This window comes from Hirundo rustica (genome assembly GCF_015227805.2).
Source record: "Hirundo rustica isolate bHirRus1 chromosome 13 unlocalized genomic scaffold, bHirRus1.pri.v3 SUPER_13_unloc_1, whole genome shotgun sequence".
Taxonomy (NCBI): domain Eukaryota; kingdom Metazoa; phylum Chordata; class Aves; order Passeriformes; family Hirundinidae; genus Hirundo; species Hirundo rustica.
This window is the reverse complement of record NW_026690181.1, coordinates 35,809-54,239: the sequence shown is the minus strand read 5'-3', so window position 1 is coordinate 54,239 and position 18,431 is coordinate 35,809.

The following is an 18,431-nucleotide window of genomic DNA, read 5'->3' as shown; positions in this document are numbered from 1 at the left end:
TGCGCTTTTCTAATAATATTTATTGAACGCCGCAAATCCTCGCTGGCAGCCGAGCTGCGCCGGGAGCTCCGCAATTTTCCATCCTAACGGGGGCCGTGCCGGAGGGAGGGAGGGATCGATACGGTGGGAAATAGGGAAGGAATTCCTCCCCGAGCAGCTGGGAAGGCCCTGGCACAGATTTTCCATGGAATTGGGATCCCAAGGTTGGACGGGGCTTGAAGGAACCCGGGGTGGGGGAAGCCGTGGCAGGGGTGGAATGGGACGGGCTCTAAGCTCCTTTCCATCCCAACTATTCCCTGATTCCGGATGCTCCCGGTGATTCCCTGCTCCTGGCTGCCCCACCGTCACTCGCAGTCCCCCGGGGGCTCCAGGATTTTTGGTTTTGCCCCCCAGAGATGGGTTTGGGGGGGCTCTGCTGATCCTCCTCTGGTTTTCCCCACGGGATCGAGGCTTTGCCTGGCACCAGGGGTATCCGGAGGAGCTGGGAATGCTCAGCCTGGGACTCACAGCCACCGGAACCCCGAGGGCTGGGGACACTTCCCTTGGGCTGCTGACTCCCCCCGAGCAGGGGGCGATTGAGGTGCCGCGGATTCGGGGTGTCCCAGACCTCCAGGATGTGGATTTGGGGTGTCCCAGACCTCGAGGACATCCCGATCTCCTGGTCCAAGGCAGCCCGAGGGCTGCTGACCCCGCTCCGGCTGAGCAGGGAGCTCGGGAACACCCCACAACCCTCCCGGGATCTCCCCATCCCGGCGGCCTTCCCGCATCCCAGGGGCTGCAGCGGGGGGCACCGAGGGCACGGGGTGACCCCAACCCCAAACGCTCCCACCCCCGGGGCCGGCCCCTGGGATGTGCCTGGCTCTGGGATGTGCCTGGCTCTGGGATGTGCCTGGCTCTGGGATGTGCCTGGCTCTGGGATGTGCCCAGCTCTGGGATGTGCTCAGCTCCCAGGATGTGCTCAGCTCCCGGGATGTGCCTGGTTCCCGGGATGTGCCCAGTTCCCAGGATGTGCCTGGTTCCAGGATGTGCTCAGCTCAGGATGTGCTCAGCTCCCGGGATGTGCACGATTCCCAGGATGTGCCTGGCTCCGGGATGTGCTCAGCTCTGGGATGTGCTCAGCTCCCGGGTTGTGCTCAGCTCTGGGATGTGCTCAGTTCCCAGGATGTGCTCAGCTCCCAGGATGTGCTCAGCTCCCGGGATGTGCTCAGCTCCCGGGATGTGCTCAGTTCCCGGGATGTGCTCAGCTCCCAGGATGTGCTCAACTCCTGGGATGTGCCTGGTTCCCCAGATGTGCTCAGCTCCTGGGATGTGCCCGGTGCCCGGGATGTGCCCGGCTCTGGGATATGCCTGATTCCAGGGATGTGCCCGATTCCTGGGATGTGCCCTGTTCCCGGGATCCCATCCCTGCCCTGCTCCCCGCTCCTCTCCCGAGCCCGTCTGCCGCCGATCCCATCTGTTTTCCTGGGGAAGGCGAGGTTCATTTCCCTCCCCCTGATCTATAAATAGACGCTTCAGCACCGCTCCCGCTGCCAGCTCTCCGTCTGCACATCCCCATTTCCATAATTACCGCCGCCAATCCCCAATCCCGGCGGGAGCTCGCGCAGGTTGGAGCAGCGGAGCCGGCTCCTAAACGGGCCTAATTTGGGTCTTTAGCGAAGTGACAAATCCGCAGGCGAATCACGGCGGCGAGCCGGGAACCTCCCGGAATTCTCACCCCCGATCGCTCCGGTGACAAGCGAGGTGGGAACAGCGAATTATCCGAGCCACAAATCCCCGGGGAGGGGCCGGATCCGCTGCCGGGGGAGCCGGGCATCAATCTTTCATCTTCCCCGGTTTGTTTGCAAACGGCCCTGAAGGACGGCGCTGGAACGGGGCCAGGACCGGCACCGCGATTTTATTTTATTTTATTTTATTTTATTTTATTTTATTTTATTTTATTTTATTTTATTTTATTTTATTTTATTTTATTTTATTTTATTTTATTTTATTTTATTTTCCCGGCGTTTTTTCCAGCTGCCCGGCTCTCGACAACTTCCCGGGGAGCTGCTTTCGGAGCGCGGCGCGTCCCGGAGGCGATGCCTGACCCTCCGCTGTCCCCCAGGCCCTGTCCCCGCGTCGCCTCCCGCGCCTCTGCCCCGCCGAACCGCGGACCCACGCGGAATCCCGGGATGGTTCCAGGCTGGAAAAGCCCCCTGAAGGTCATGGGGGTCAGGTTAAGGGTGGCACTGCCCGGTCGCCCCTAAAACGTGTCCCCGAGCGCCACATCCGTGTGGGGTTTTTTGGGGACGCGGCGCTTCCGAGAGATCCGCGTTGCCCCTTGTTGGCAGGGATGGGATGTGCCGGTGGCTGGAAAGGCGGAATCGCCCCCGGGATGCCCCCGGGGCAGGGAGCGCCTCAGGGCTGCAGGCTCCAGCCGGTTTTTCCAGGCTGGATCCCACCCCCGGCTCTCCGCGGGGAGATGCGCTGCTGTGAGTCCCTGTGCCAGCCCAGGCCCTGGCTGTCGCTGGTTCCGTGACCCAGAACCTCATCCCAGCGCGGATTCCAGCGGGATCCCGGCAGCTCTGTGCCCGGGAGTTGGGATGGGGCAGAGGGAGAGAGGATTGGGTTCATTGGGAGGGTGCTGGGTTGGGATTGGTTTGTTTGGGCTGCGGAGGAAAGAGAGGAAAGAGGGGAAAGAGGAAAGAGAGGAAAGAGAGGAAAGAGAGGAAAGAGGGGAAAGAAAGAAAGGAAAGGCCGGTCACTGGTTCTGTGACCCACAACTTTATCCCAGCGCGGATTCCAGCGGGATCCCGGCAGCTCCGTGCCCGGGGGTCGGGATGGGGCAGAGGGAGAGAGGATTGGATTCACTGGGAGAGTGCTGGGTTGGGATTGGTTTGTTTGGGCTGCGGAGGAAAGAGAGGAAAGAGGAAAGAGAGGAAAGTGAGGAAAGAGGGGAAAGAGAGGAAAGAGGGGAAAGAGGGGAAAGAGAGGAAAGAAAGGAAAGAGAAGAAAGAGGGGAAGAGAGGAAAGAGAGGAAAGAGGGGAAAGAAAGAGAGGAATGGTCTGTCACTGGTTCCGTGACCCACAACCTCATCCCAGCGCGGATTCCAGCTGCATCCCGGCAGCTCCATGCCCGGGGGTTGGGATGGGGCAGAGGGAGAGAGGATTGGGTTCATTGGGAGAGTGCTGGGTGCTGAAATTTTGGGGTGATGCTGATATTTGGGAATTATGATATTTAGGAATGATGCTGATATTTGGGAATAATGCTGATATTTTGGGGTGATGCAGATATTCGGGGTGATGCCGATATTTGGGAATGAAGTTGATATTTTGGGGTGATGCAGATATTCGGGGGTGATGCAGGTGATTTGGAATAAATGAAGTTGATATTTTGGGGTGATGCTGATATTTGGGAATGATGCTGATATTTTGGGGTGATGCAGATATTTGGGGGTGATGCAGGTGTTTGGGAATAAATGAAGTTGATTTTTTGGGGTGATGTTGATATTTGGGAATTAAATTGATATTTTGGGGTGATGCAGATATTCAGGGGTGATGCAGGTGTTTGGGAATAATGCTGATCTTTTGGGGTGATGCAGATATTCGGGGCTGGCACTTCCATGGCCCAGTTTTCGGCAGTGTCCATAGCACCCACGGGAGAATCCGGGACCCATCCCAGCTGGTGACGCGTCTGTGGGAAGTCGGGATGGGGCGCCAGGACCAGGAATTATCCCCGATCCCTCCTCCCCTCCTGCCCCGTGCCCGGCACCCCGCGTTCCTCCCACCCCGCGGTTCCCAGCTCCTTCCCGCTGGACGGTGGAGCCGGGCCGGGAGCGTTCCCTGTTCCGGCAGCACCTCCCTTGGAGGATTCCCTTGGGAATGCCGCTCGGATCTGCGTGGGGCCGGCCGTAGGCCGTAAACTCTCATTTAGGGTGAAGAAGGAGCTTGGTTTCGCAGGGAGAACTCAGCGGAGCGCTCTCAGTTCCCAGGAGCCGCTTCCCCGGCGTTTTACGGCCTTGGGAAGCGTCGCTGCGTAACGGCCACGATCCCGAATCCCTGGGTTCTCCGGGACCGCGGGAAACAAAACAAAGCTGCTTGGAGTAAAACAAAAAAAAACCCAAAAAAACCCAAAAAACCCCCCAAAACCCAACCCAAACCAAACCAAACCAAAAAAACCCCAAAAAGCAAAAAACAAAAACACCAAACCCCAAAAAAACAAAACCAAACCAAAACAACGACACGAAACAAACAAACAAAAAAACCCCCAAATAAAAATCACACATGAACAAAAATAAATAAATAAATAAATAAGAAAAAGAAAATAAATTTTAAAAAAATTTTAAAAAAATTTTAAATTAAAATAAAAAAAATTAAATAAAACAAACAAACAAACCAAGCAACCAACCAACCAAAAAAACCCACAACAACAAAAAAAACCCCAGAGCAGGTGCTGTGGAGAAGTCGGGAGATGCAAATCCTTCCCTCTCATTAATGGCTGTATTTATCTCTCCCACGATTTCCACCTGCCGCCGTGACGTCTCTCCCTCCCGGAGCCTTCTCGCAGCAGATTAAAGCGCGCTTTTATCCCCGTCCTGAAAGGCGTTTCGGGAGGGAACTTTGGTTCTCCGGCGTTATCCCAGCCTGTTCGGGAAAAGGTGTCTTTTTAAAGCGTTAGGCAGCAGTCGAGGTTAATTTGAACCGCATCAAACGCTCGCAGATGCTCCGCCGGAATCTCCCCGCACCGGCTCCGGCTGCAGGCAGGGCCCGGGAGCTCCAGGAGCTGCTCCCAGCACAGGGAGAGGCAGGACAGGGATGGGGGAACCCAAAACCTGCGCAGAGGAGCACGGAGAGGTCCTGGAGCGTCGGAGAAAACCCCATCGAGTGCCCGGGGGTGGCAGCTCCTTGGGAGCTCATCCTGGCGTCCGCTCATCCAGGTGTCCGCTCATCCAGGTGTATCTTCATCCTGGTGTATCTTCATCCTGGTGTATCTTCATCCAGGTGTCTGCTCATGCAAGTGTCCCCTCATCCAGATGTCTCCCTATCCAGGTGTTTCTTCATCCTGGTGTCTCTTCATCCAGATGTCCCCTCATCTTGGTGTCTCCTCATCCAGTTGTCCCCTCATCCAGGTGTCCCCTCATCCAGTTGTCCCCTCATCCAGTTGTCCCCTCATCCAGGTATCCCCTTTTCCAGGTCTTTCCTCATCCAGGTGTCCCCTCATCCAGGTCTCTCCTCATCCAGGTGTCTCCTCATCCAGGTCTCTCCTCATCCAGGTGTCCCCTCATCCAGGTGTCTCCTCATCCAGGTGTCTCCTCCAAGCCCCACAACACCTCCGGACACTCTGGACACTCTGGGCAGCTCTGGCTGCCCCTGGATCCCTGGCAGTGCCCCAGCCCAGGCTGGATGGGGCTGGGACAGTGGGAGGTGTCCCTTTTCCATGGGATGGGATGGGATGGGGTGGGAGGCTGGGCTGTGGGAGGGATCGTGGAATCCTGGGATGCTGGGGCTGGGAAGGGGCCTGGGAGTCACCCGGTGTCACCCCTGCCGAGGGCAGGGACCGCTCCTGCTGTGCTCCAGGCCCCGTCCAGCCTGGGCCTGGGCCTGGGTCCAGTCCTGGACTGATTCCGGAGCCTGGACTGATCCTGCTCCTGAGCACAGCATGATCCCAATCCTGATCCTGAGTCTGGGCTGATCTTGGTCCTGTTCCTGGGCCCAGACTGATCCTTCTCCTGGGCCTGGGCTGATCCTGCTCCTGAGCCCAGGGTGATCCTGATCCTGAGTCCAGCCCAGCCTGATCCCAATCCTGCTCTTGATCCAGGGCTGATCCTGCTCCTGATCCTGCTCCCAATCCCGATCCTGCCCTTGATCCAGGGCTGATCCTGCTCCTGATCCTGCTCCCAATCCCGATCCTGCTCTTGATCCAGGGCTGATCCTGCTCCTGAGCCTGGCCTGATCCTGATCCTGCTCCCAATCCTGATCCTGCTCTTGATCCAGGGCTGATCCTGCTCCTGATCCTGGCCTGATCCTGATCCTGCTCCCAATCCTGATCCTGCTCTTGATCCAGGGCTGATCCTGCTCCTGATCCTGCTCCCAATCCCGATCCTGCTCTTGATCCAGGGCTGTTCCCAGTGCCGAGCCAGGCCTGGCTGCATCCAGCAGGGAGTTTTGGATTTTGGTCTCCGCTCCGTCTCCAAGCCCAGACCCGGATCCGTGCATCGGAGGGGAGAAATCCTGCAGCAAACCGTGAACATGGGAATAATTAAAAGACAGAGCAGGCCAGAAAGTCTGTCCCAGTGTGTGGTTTTCGGACGAGCCCGGGGCGCTCCGGCCGGGCAGCCGCTCCCCCAGACCTCGGGAAGGTTTTTTGGGCTTCCAGCAGCGCCCGGCATGGCCGTGGCAGGAGGCAGCTCCGCAGGGTTCGCCAGGGCACGGCTCGATTTTAATAAAACACAAAACAAAACAAACGAAAAAAAAGAGCTAAATTGAAAAAAGCTTGTCGGGAAAGCTGCTGCAGATCTGGAGGGAAATAACTCCGGCTCAGGGCTGAGGAAGCCAAAATGCGTTTTGGTTCTTTCCGCTGTTGGAAGAACTGTCGAGAGCTGTTGGGGTTGGTTTTTTGCTTTGTTTTGGTTTGGGTTTTTTGTGTTTTTCTTTCTCCTGCCCTCTCCCCGCTCCTCCCCCTCCTGTGATTATTCAATTTGCCGTGAAAGCTGGGACCAAACCAAACCCTCGGTGCCAAAACCTCCGCAGCTTGGAGAGCGCTCGGGCCCGGAGCTGGAGCTTGGGTTACATCCTGCGCACGGCTCCAAGGCTCACACGAGATCCTGGAGGATGAAACCCGGCTCTGGAGGAGCCGCTCTCCGCCCGGGGGCCGTTCTCTGCCTTCCCAAAACCCGGGAAAAAACCAACATCCCGGCGCTCCGGAGCGCGTTCCTCAGGCAGGGCCCTCCAGGTGGGGGATTTGCGGGCGGGGGGGGGTTTGGGGGTCCCTTCTCGCTGGGTTTGGGGTCCCTCTCCCATCCCCTTTCCCGCAGGAAGCGGCGGAGCTCAGCCCCGGGGAGGGAGCGGCTCCCGCCGGGAGCTCAGAGCGCCGTGGCAGCGCCAGCCGCGGTGACAAGGAGGTGACACCCGGCTGGGAACGGCCCTGGCCTGCCCAGGAGGCGCCGGAGCCTCGCCGGGGCCGTTCCCGGTGGGATCGGCCCTTCCCAGGAGCAGGCTGAGCCGCTCCGACCGCCCCGTCTCCATCGGGGGGGATCTCCCCTTCCCCGGGATCCCGGCGGGGTGTGAGCCACGGCTCCAGGGCTGCACCTCCCCGGGTCCTTTCCCCCTTCTCCAATTCCCCTTTCCCTGCCCCCGGGTCCTTTCCCCCTTCTCCAATTCCCCTTTCCCTACCTCTGCATCTTTTCCCACCTCTCCAATTCTCCTTTCCCTGCCCTGGATCCTTTCCCTCTTCTCTAATTCCCCTTTCCCTGCCCTGGATCCTTTCCCCTTTCTCTAATTCCCATTTTTCCCCTCCGGATCCTTTCCCAATTCTCCAATTCCCCTTTTCCCCCCTCCAGATCCTTTCCCAATTCTCCAATTCCCCTTTCCCTGCCCTGGATCCTTTCCCCCTTCTCCAATTCCCATTTTTCCCCTCTGGATCCTTTCCCCCTTCTCTAATTCCCCTTTCCCTACCTCTGCATCCTTTCCCACCTCTCCAATTCCCCTTTCCCTGCCCGCATTCCCCTTTCCCTGCCCGCATTCCCACATCCCTCCCATCCCCTGCCCCATTCCCACATCCCTGCCCCATTCCCACATCCCTGCCCCATTCCCACATCTCTGCCCCATTCCCACATCCGCTCCCATCCGCCACAGCCCCAAACACGTCGCATCCTCCTCCGCCGCTCCCGGGGAGCTCCGGGCCCGCTCGGAGCCGCTCCGGGCGTTCCGGGGGACGCGGGGGGATGATCGCCCCGAAACGCTGCGGTTTAACAATTAACAGCTCCTTCCAGGAGCGTTTGCATTTCCCGGCCGCCTTTAATCTCCGCGGCGTGTCCGGGCAGGCTGCGGGCTCCGCGGCGGCGCTGGGCTCGGCTCCCGGCCCAGGACGGGGTTTTGGGCTGTGAATTACCCGCCGGCAGCGCGGCCGGGCCGGTGCCGGTGGCACCGAGCGCTGTCAGCTCCGCCGACCTCCGGCTGGCTTTGAACGCGCTCGTCCCAATTATCCCCAATTCCCGGCGGAGCGAGGGCGAGCCAGACGGCTTTGAACCTGCGGGAGGATTTGCGCCGGTTTCCAGGCGGGAGCAGCCCCGGCCACATGAAAAAAAAAAAAAAAAAAATTTTTTTTTTTTTTTAAATGATATTTCTGGAGCTATTAAAGAAGCGTCTTTTTAACGATGCAATGAATTCACAGCGCGGGAAGGAGGCACCTCTGACGGCCGGGCTGGATTCTCCCAGAGCATCGCCTGGGAAGGATTTCCCAAGGCAGCCCGGGATGTCCGTGAGGCAGGAGCTGGAAGGGATCCAGGAATGCTCCTCGGAGCTCTGAAGGTGGAGCAGCAGGGCCGTGACCCCGTTTATTTTGGGGTTCATTTGGGGCAGCCCAGTGCCCCTTCGCAGGCACCCCTGGTGAATGCCCGGGCAGCTTTCGGCGCTCTCTCCCAGGGCGAGGATCGGGAACGTTCACCACTCCAAGCAGGAATTCCCCGTGCTCCCATCTGACGCTTTGTCCTTTCCCTCGGCTCTGGGGCCGTGGAGGGTGGGCTCCAAACCCCTCAGGGAGCTGGAACCGAGGGCACGGAGCTCTCGGAGGGACCCACGGAGCCCCCGGAGCGCCGGCCTTGGCTCCGGGGAGGAGCAGGGTGTTGGAGTCCAGGACATTGCTTTGGCTGCCCTGGAGGGTCACAAACCTGGGCAGGGGGGTCTGGGACCCCAGCCCAGAGCCCAGAGGGACACTGGCTTTGATCTCAGCCCATGGGAAAAACTTCCTTCACTGCGAGAGGGTTTACAGGCCACAAGAGTGTGAAAAATAGTAGTTTAGCTCATCACAGGGTGAAAAAACAGTATATTTAGGTTTCTAGCACTGAAGTGAATGGGGGCAAGATGGAGAATTTGGGGCGTTGTCTCCTGCTTCTTCTTCCCTCACTCCATTTCAGCAGTGACGTGGCACAAAGTAATTCAAGAAGATTGGGTCAGAATAGAGATGACCTGTTTAGTATGAGGGACAGACATTGGTAAGAATAAGAAATACATAGCAATTAGTACAAAAGATAAGGACAGCCCTGGGACGGGGGGAGTCGTGGGAAGTCCAGGCAGCCGCAAAGATCTTTGTTGGACTGAGGGAATTGTAAGATAAGAAACAATAAACGAAGCATGCAACCTTGAAAAATCTAAAGGCGAAGACTCCGTCTCTTTCATCGGTTTGGCACAGAGCTGCGCAAGAGGGCAAAGGACTCTAAAACCACCTGAATGTCGGGGAGACGCCCCGACAGCAGGGATCCTCGGAATTCCTTGGAACCCCGGAACCCCAGGATGGTTTGGTTTGGAAGGGACCTTCCAAGCTCCTCCAGGGACCCCTCCCACCATCCCAGGCTGCCACTGCCCATCCCTGGAAACGCTCCAGGCCGGCTCGGAGTGGGGCTTGGAGCACCTTGGGATGACAGTGGGAGGTGCCCGTGCCATGGTAGGGTTGGGATGGGATCGGCTTTAGGGTTCCTTGCGGGATCCCGTGGAAGGGAGCCGGGCGCGGATCCCGCTCCGTGCACCCACGGCGGGCCGGGGGAGCAGGGCAGCGCCTGGAAGCCGGCAGCGCGGCGTGTCCCGGCCTGTGCCCGCCGTGGGCGAGCTGTGCCCGGGTCAGGAGCGTGGGTTTGGCTCCCGGGCTCCTTACGCAACCCGGGAACCTCGCACCGGGCCGGGGCCGGGAGCTGGGGAGCGCGGAGCACCCGGAACGAGCCGGGTTATCCGTGCCTGCCCTGCAGTCCCAGCCGGGCAGGGCAAAGAGCTGCCCGAAACCAGAGCTGGAGCTGGTCTGCGCCTCCCTGATCCATCCCGGGCTGGGGCGGCTCCGGGAGAGAGGCTGCCCACGGTGCCCATGGTGCCCACAGTGCCCACGGAGCAGAAAACACCCCCGGGTGCTAGCTGAGGCCTCCCAAATTCCCACATTCCAGGCCTGGAGCCGCGAGCTGAGGGGCAGGAGCTGTGGGAGCACAGCCCAGGCACCCGAGGTGGGATTTGGGGCAGGAATTGTTCCCTGGCACAGGGTGCCCAGAGCAGCTGTGGCTGCCCCTGGATCCCTGGAATGCCCCAGGCCAGGCTGGATGGGGCTTGGAGCAGCCTGGAGCAGTGGGAGGTGTCCCTGCCATGGCTGGGGAGGAGATTTTGTGTCCTTTCCACCCAAACCATCCGAAATTCCGTGCTCCTGTGATTTCACCCAGGACTGGAGAGCCCTGGCTCCCCAAGCCCTGGCTCCCAAACACCGCAGGGAGAGGCAGCCGCCTCTCCGAAATTCCGAAATTCCGAAATTCCATGCTCCTGTGATTCCACCCAGGACTGGAGAGCCCTGGCTCCCAGACAGCGCAGGGAGAGGCAGCCGCCTCTCCGAAATTCCGAAATTCCGAAATTCTGAAATTACGAAATTCCGTGCTCCTGTGATTCCACCCAGGACTGGAGAGCCCTGGCTCCCAGACAGCGCAGGGAGAGGCAGCCGCTGCCCATCGCCTCCGTGCCCGGAATGATTCACCGGGAGCTGGGCTGGGCTCAGCCCCTGCTGCAGCTTCCCCCGGGGCCGGGCACGGCACCTCCCGGCCCTCTCCGAGGTTTGGCGTGCAGGGCCGGCGTTCCCTCGGCTCTTCCCCTGGGAATTCCTGCTCCAGGCCCGCGCCGAGCGCCGGAGCAGGGCAGGGCCCGTGCCAGAGCCCCCCACGGAAATCTCCCGTGGGGCTGGCAGGGCTGCGGCCAGGCCGGGCTGCTTGGGGCTGCCGCAGCGATTATACCCGTGCTCCTCTTCCCGAACTTCCCAAAGTTCCCGAACTTCCCGAACTTCCCGAACTTCCCCAGCTGGCTGCCAAAGCTCTCCGGGAGGTTTGAGGCGGAGCTGCGTCAAAGCGGGAAACGCAGAGCTCGGGAGGGATTTGGGGTGGGAGAGAGGGTGAGGATGAGGATGAGGATGAGGATGAGGATGAGGATGGGGATGGGGATGAGGATGAGGATGAGGATGAGGATGAGGATGGGGATGAGGATGAGGATGAGGATGGGGATGAGGATGAGGATGAGGATGAGGATGAGGATGAGGATGAGGATGAGGATGGGGATGAGGATGAGGATGAGGATGAGGATGGGGATGAGGATGAGGATGAGGATGAGGATGAGGATGAGGATGGGGATGGGGATGAGGATGGGGACAAGGACAAGGATGAGGATGAGGATGGGGATGAGGATGAGGATGAGGATGGGGATGAGGATGAGGATGAGGATGAGGATGAGGATGAGGATGAGGATGAGGATGAGGATGGGGATGAGGATGGGGATGAGGATGAGGATGAGGATGAGGATGAGGTTGGAAGGAGCCCCAATCCCAGCTGCACGGACACACGGACACACGGACACATGGACGGACACACGGATGGAAGGAGCCCCAGTCCCACAGACACACAGACACACGGACACACGGACACACGGACGCACGGACACACGGATGGAAGGAGCCCCAGTCCCAGCCGCGCCGCCGTCGGGCGAGCCCCGGGCTCAGCGCTCCCGGCTCCACGGTGACCATTCCCGAAGACAGACCCCGAGGAGCCGGCACCTCCCGGGAGCAGCGCCTGGTCACAAACTCCTCCCGGATAAAAGCTCTCCGGCTGACAGGAGCAGCTCCTGGTGACATTGGATCAGCCGCGGAGAGCGGCCTGAGAGCGCTCCAGGGGAGGAGGCCCCGGGCCCCGGGCCCCGCTCCAGGCCGGCGGGAGCCAAGGCGAGGAGAGGAAGTGGTGAGCGAAGTCAGCCGAAAACTGCTTCTTTCGCTGCCTCTGACTCATAAATCTCACGAAGGCCCCGGCGGCCGGAGCGCGGTCCGGGATGGAGACGGGACCCGGGCGGGCTCAGCACCCCGCCTTGTCCCTCCCGCTGGCCTCGGCGGGTCCCCGAGCGTGTCCTCCTGGTGTCCGGCGGGTGTGGGAGCTCCTGGCGGCCCGGGAGAGGCTTTGGGATCGCCCCGCAGCCCCCCGCTCGCAGGGGCTGGGTTTTCCCCCCCAGCGCAGCCCGGCGGTGACACCGCGGGCTGTTTCTGCTCTCCCTCGCCGCGGTGGCCATCGAGGAGGAGCGAGCGGCTCCTGTTTACACGGTTTGATCTGCCCCCGTGCCTCCCACCTCTTTAAAGTGCAAACACGCTCTGCTGCCCGCCCTCCTAAATAATTTACCTGCACTTGACGCCGGCCGGAGGAGAAGAGCAAACTCCTCAGGAATGGAGCAAGGAAAACAAAACAATCCCTTCGATATTCCCCCCATTTCCCCAGCCCCGCCTCGCCTCGGGGCGCACGGAGCTCGCCGGGATTTCACGGGCCGGGTCCTGGCACGGTTCAGGGCTGTCCCGGAGCATCCCGAACCCGAGCCCGCGGATCTCCCGGCCCCGTGCGGCTCCCGGCCCCCGCCGTGGCTACCGGCCCCGGTACCGGTACCGCTGGGGCAGCGCCCGCGGCCGCGCTGGGCAGGAGAGGACGAGGAGCAGCCTCGTCCCCGAGAGGAACTGCGGAGTTTCTGCTGAGTCACCGGGGAACGGGCAGAGCAATTACCGCCGAAATCTGGGAAGGCGTCCCGGACAAATTGGTTGTAATTAACGAGCGGGAGAACAACGCCAGCGACGCCGTCGGCAGCGCCGGGAGCCGTGCGCGGTGTGACACCCGAAATTGGGCAGGGCAGGGCAGGGCAGGGGAGGGGAGGGGAGAGGAGCCCGCGGGGTCCAGGGCTCGGATCCCGGGGTGGTGGGCACGGGGGAGCGCCCGGGAGAGCCCAGGAGAAACCGGGAGGGTCCAGGAGAAACCAGGAGAAACCGGGAGAGTCCAGGAGAAACTGGGAGAGTCCAGGAGCATCCAGGAGAAACCGGGAGAAACCGGGAGAGTCCAGGAGCATCCAGGAGAACTCAGGAGCATCCAGAAGAAACCGGGAGGGTCCAGGAGCATCCAGGAGAACCCAGGAGCACCCAGGAGCATCCAGGAGAGTCCAGGAGCATCCAGGAGAAACCAGGAGAACCTAGGAGCATCCAAGAGAACCCAGGAGTATCCAGGAGCACCCAAGAGGAACATCTCCCTTCACACCGAGCTGCTCCGGCCCCTTCCCAGTGCTTCCCGGTGCTTCCCGGTGCATTCTGGAGCATCCCAGACCTTGCCGGTGCTTCCCGGTGCCTCCCGGAGCTTCCCGGTGCTTCCCGGAGCATCCCGGTGCCTCCTGGTGCATCCCGGTGCCTCCCGGAGCATTCCAGACCTTCCCGGAGCCTCCCGGTGCCTCCCGGTGCCGCTGCCGGCGGATTCTCGCAGCCACCACCCTCCCCAAAGCCCCGGGGCCCGCAGGGTCGGGCCCGGTTTTTCCGGGGGGCGCTGGAGCAGCTCATCCCGGAGCAGACAAATCCCGACAGCCGCCCTCCCTGGCTGGATCCCCCGCGCTCCGCCGCCTTTCCCACCCGGAGAGATCCCTGAAATTCCTGCCCGGAGAAACCCGGGAACGGCCGGGCGGGGCGCGGGTAATGTCACCGCGTCACCTGGCAGCGGTAACGGGGACACCGGGGGACGCGCGTGGGTGTGCGGCGGCCCGGAGTCGCCTCCTGGCCTCTGCGAGAGCCCCGGAGAGGGCGGCGGGATGCGGTGAGGATGTTGGGAGCGTTCCAGAAATCCCCAGGGATTCTCCCTCCCCTGCGTCCCGCGGCTGCCTCGGGGCGGGTTTGGGGGGGCTGGGGACACCCCCGAGGGGTGGGGGACAGCGGCTGCTCCCCGCAGAGCAGCTCCGGGAAGGGGAAGGAAGGGGAAGGAAGGGGAAGGAAGGGCAGCTCCCAGGGTTTCCCCGAAAAGCCGCTGGGGACAGGACGGTGTCACCGAGTGTCACAACGCCCCAGAAGCCGAGCCCGAGGTTTCTCCCCGGATGTGGGGAGGGAACATCTCCAGCTTCCCTTCCCGGCCGTGCCGCCTTCCCAGGGCACCGGGAACGGGGCAGAGCCGCCCTCGGGGCCGCGACATCGTCCCCCCAAAAAATCCCCAACCCTCCTGCCCTCCGTGGGGAAACCATCCCACAGGAAACTGCCCTGGGCAAGGCACGGAAGGGTGAGACGGTGAATGTCCCCAAAGCCCTCGTCCTCATCATCATCCTCATCTTCATCCTTCTCCTTATCCTCATCCTTGTCCTCATCCTCGTCCTTGTCCTCATTCTCATCCTCATCCTCATCTTCATCCTCGTCCTCATCCTCATCCTTGTCCCATCCTAGTCCTTGTCCTCATTCTCATCCTCATCTTCGTCCTCGTCCTCATCCTCATCTTCATCCTTGTCCTCGTCCTCATCTTCATCCTCATCCTCATCTTCATCCTTGTCCTCATCCTCATCCTTGTCTCATCCTCGTCCTCGTCCTCATCCTCGTCCTCATCTGCATCCTCATCCTCATCTTCATCCTCGTCCTCATCCTCATCCTTGTCCTTGTCCTCATTCTCATCCTCATCCTCATCCTCATCTTCGTCCTCGTCCTCATCTTCATCCTCGTCCTCGTCCTCATCCTCATCCTTGTCCTCATCTTCATCCTCGTCCTTGTCCTCGTCCTCATGCTCATCCTCCTCTCATGCTCATCCTCCTCTCATCCTCATCCTCATCCCCGTCCTCCTCCTCCTCCTCCTCCTCCTCCTCCTCCTCCTCCTCCTCATCCCCATCCCCATCCCCATCCCCATCCTCATCCTCATCTTTATCCTCACCCTCGTCCCCCTGGACAGGAGGGATACGATGTCCCCACTGATGTCCCCACTGATGTCCCCACTGATGTCCCCACTGATGTCCCCATTCATGTCCCCACTGATGTCCCCACTGATGTCCCCCTGATGTCCCCACTCATGTCCCCACTCATGTCCCCACTGATGTCCCCACTGATGTCCCCACTGATGTCCCCATTCATGTCCCCACTGATGTCCCCACTGATGTCCCCACTGATGTCCCCACTGATGTCCCCACTCATGTCCCCACTGATGTCCCCACTGATGTCCCCACCCGTGGCCAGCTGGGAGAGGAGGCAGCGGCTCCTCCCGCCGAGGATTTTCCTAAGATCCTCCAGAAAAAAAAAAAGGGAAACACAGCCAGGGGAAAAAAAAAAAAAAAAAAAAAAAAAAAAAGTTCTGGGAAAAGATCACGAGTTTCTAATTGGGATGTGCAAATATCAATTTAAGCAGACCTTAAATCAATAAGAACCAGAACGTTTCCTTTCACCCCTAATCGTTCTTTTGATTATTTTTTTCCCTTTTCCCCCCCCCCCCCGACCAGGTGAGTTTTAATAAGCTAAAATAAAACATCTCCTCCTCCAGCGCAGTGCCGGCATGAGGAATATCAATTAACGGGAGCCGCCCTGGGCCGCCGGAGCTCGCCGCGGCAGCGCTGGAGCTGCGGCTCGATGGGAATGGGAGGAAAATTACCACCTTTTCAGGGAAGCCATTAAGTAAAAATCAGAATTTGTCCATAAGTACGGCGCGGGGAGGGGCGCAGCCCAGCTAATGGCTTCTATTTCGAGCAATAAAGAGAATTTTCAGCCAGAAATCGCCGCTTTCTGTTCCTCCCCCCGGCCCCGTGGCCTCACGTCCCCACAGCGTGGCCCTGGAAAGTCCCTGGGGCAGAGGGTCTGGCTCGGCCCCGCCATGGGAATCATTCCTTCTTCCATGGGAATCACCCCCTTTTCCACGGGAATCATTCCTTCTTCCATGGGAATCACATCACTCCCTTTTCCATGGGAATCACCCTCTTTTCCACTGGAATTACCCCATTTTCCACAGGAATCACCCCCTTTTCCACGGGAATCACCCCATTTTCCATAGGAATTACTCCCTTTTCCACGGGAATCACCCCCTTTTCCATAGGAATTACTCCCTTTTCCATGGGAATCAACCCCTTTTCCACAGAACCACCCTCTTTTCCATGGGAATCACCCCCTTTTCCATGGGAATCACCCCCTTTTCCACAGGAACCCTTTTCCACGGGAATCACCCCCTTTTCCACAGGAATCACCCCCTTTTCCATGGCAATCGCCCCCTTTTCCACGGGAATCAGTCTCTTTTCCACAGGAATCACCTCCTTTTCCATGGGAATCACCCCCTTTTCCACAGGAATCACCCCCTTTTCCATGGGAATCGCCCCCTTTTCCATGGGAATCACCCCCTTTTCCACAGGAATCACCCTCTTTTCCACAGGAATCACTCCTTTTTCCACAGGAATCACCCCCTTTTCCATGGGAATCACCTCCTTTTCCATGGGAATCACCCCCTTTTCCACAGGAATCACCCCCTTTTCCACAGGAATCACCCCCTTTTCCACATTTCCCTGCTCGGCGGGAACAGGGTGAGCACTGGGAAGAATCCTTGAACCCTGGAGCGCTTTGGAAGGGACCTTAGAGCTCATCCTGCCGTGGCAGGGACACTTCCACTGCCCCCGGCTCCAGCCTGGCCTTGGACATTCCAGGGATCCAGGGGCAGCCGCAGCTGCTCTGGGAATTCCAGCCCAGCCCCTCCCCACCCTCCCAGGCAGGAATTCCCTCCCAATATCCCATCCAAATCTCCCCTTTCCCACTCTGAAGCCATTCCCTGTGTCCTGTCCCTCCATCCCTTGTCCCCAGTCCCTCTCCAGCTCTCCTGGAGCTCCTTCAGGCCCTGCCAGGGGCTCTGAGCTCTCCCTGGATCCTTCCCTTCTCCAGGTGAACATTCCCAGCTCTCCCAGCCTCCTCCAGCAGCTCCACGTCCCTCTGATGCTGGGATCCAGCGGGGTCTCCCCTGGGGGGGGCAGAGTGGGACAATCCCCCCTTTCCTGCCGGGAACGAGCCCGGGATGAGCTGGAGGAAGGGCAGGGTGTGAGGAAGGGCAGCGTGTCCCATTCCCGGTCCCAAGGGCAGGATTTCCAGGTGCTGTTCCCTTCCTTCGGGATCTCCTGGGAGCGACGGCAGTTTGTCACACCGGCAGCTCCGGCCGTGTTTTCCACGGAATCTCCGTCCCCTTGGCTGCCCTCGGCAGCGGGAGCTGCAGGAGGGAGCACCGCACAGGAGGAATAAGGACCGGGCTCACCGGGAATATTTCCAGGCTCGTTCCTTGCCGTTAATTTTTGTCGTTTCTCCGGCACGGGCGGTTCCAGGAGCTGCTCCTGCTCCCAGTGTTTCGGAGAGCGGCGCTCCCACGTTATCCCGTCTCCCAGGATCTGCCTGCCAGGGGGGCTTCGCTCCTCGATGGGGTCCCGATGGATCGCTCGATGGACACCCTGGGGGGACGCCAGTGGACATCCCCATGGACACCCAATGGACACCCAATGGACACCCCAATGGATACACAATGGACACCCAATGTCCATCCCCATGGATACCCAATGGACACCCAATGGACACCCAATGTCCATCCCCATGGACACCCAATGGACACCCAATGGACACCCAATGTCCATCCCCATGGACACCCAATGGACACCCAATGTCCAACCCAATGGACACCCAATGGACACCCAATGTCCATCCCCATGGACACCCAATGGACACCCCAATGGGCACCTAATGACCATCCTATGGGACACCCCAATGGACACCCCATGTCCATCCCAATGGATACACAATGGACACCCCAATGGATGTCCCAATGGTCACCCAATGTCCATCCTAATGGACACCCCAATGGGCACCCAATGGACACCCCAATGGATGTCCCAATGGTCACCCAATGTCCATCCCAATGGACACCCCAATGGACACCCCATTGGACACCCAATGTCGATCCTAATGGACGCCCTAATGGGCACCCAATGGACGCCCCAATGGACGTCCCAATGGGTACCCAATGTCCATCCCGATGGGCGCCCCTATGGATACTCCAAGGGATGGATGCCCCAATGGACACGCCAATGGGCACTCCTGTGGGCCCCCAATGTCCATCCCAATGGATGCCCCAATGGACGCCACCACTGTCCGTCCCGATGGATGCCCCGACAGACACGCCAAGGGATGGACACCCCAGTGATCGCCTCTGTGGGCACCCAACGTCCATCCCGATGGACACCCCAATGGATACCCAACGTCCATCCCAATGGGTGCTCTGATGGATACCCCAAGGGATGGGCGCCCTAATGGACATCTCTGGGCACCCAACCTCCATCCCGATGGACACCCCAATGGATACCCAACGTCCATCCCGATGAGTGCCCCTATGGATACCCAACGTCCATCCCGATGGACACCCCAATGGATACCCAACGTCCATCCCGATGGGTGCCCCTATGGA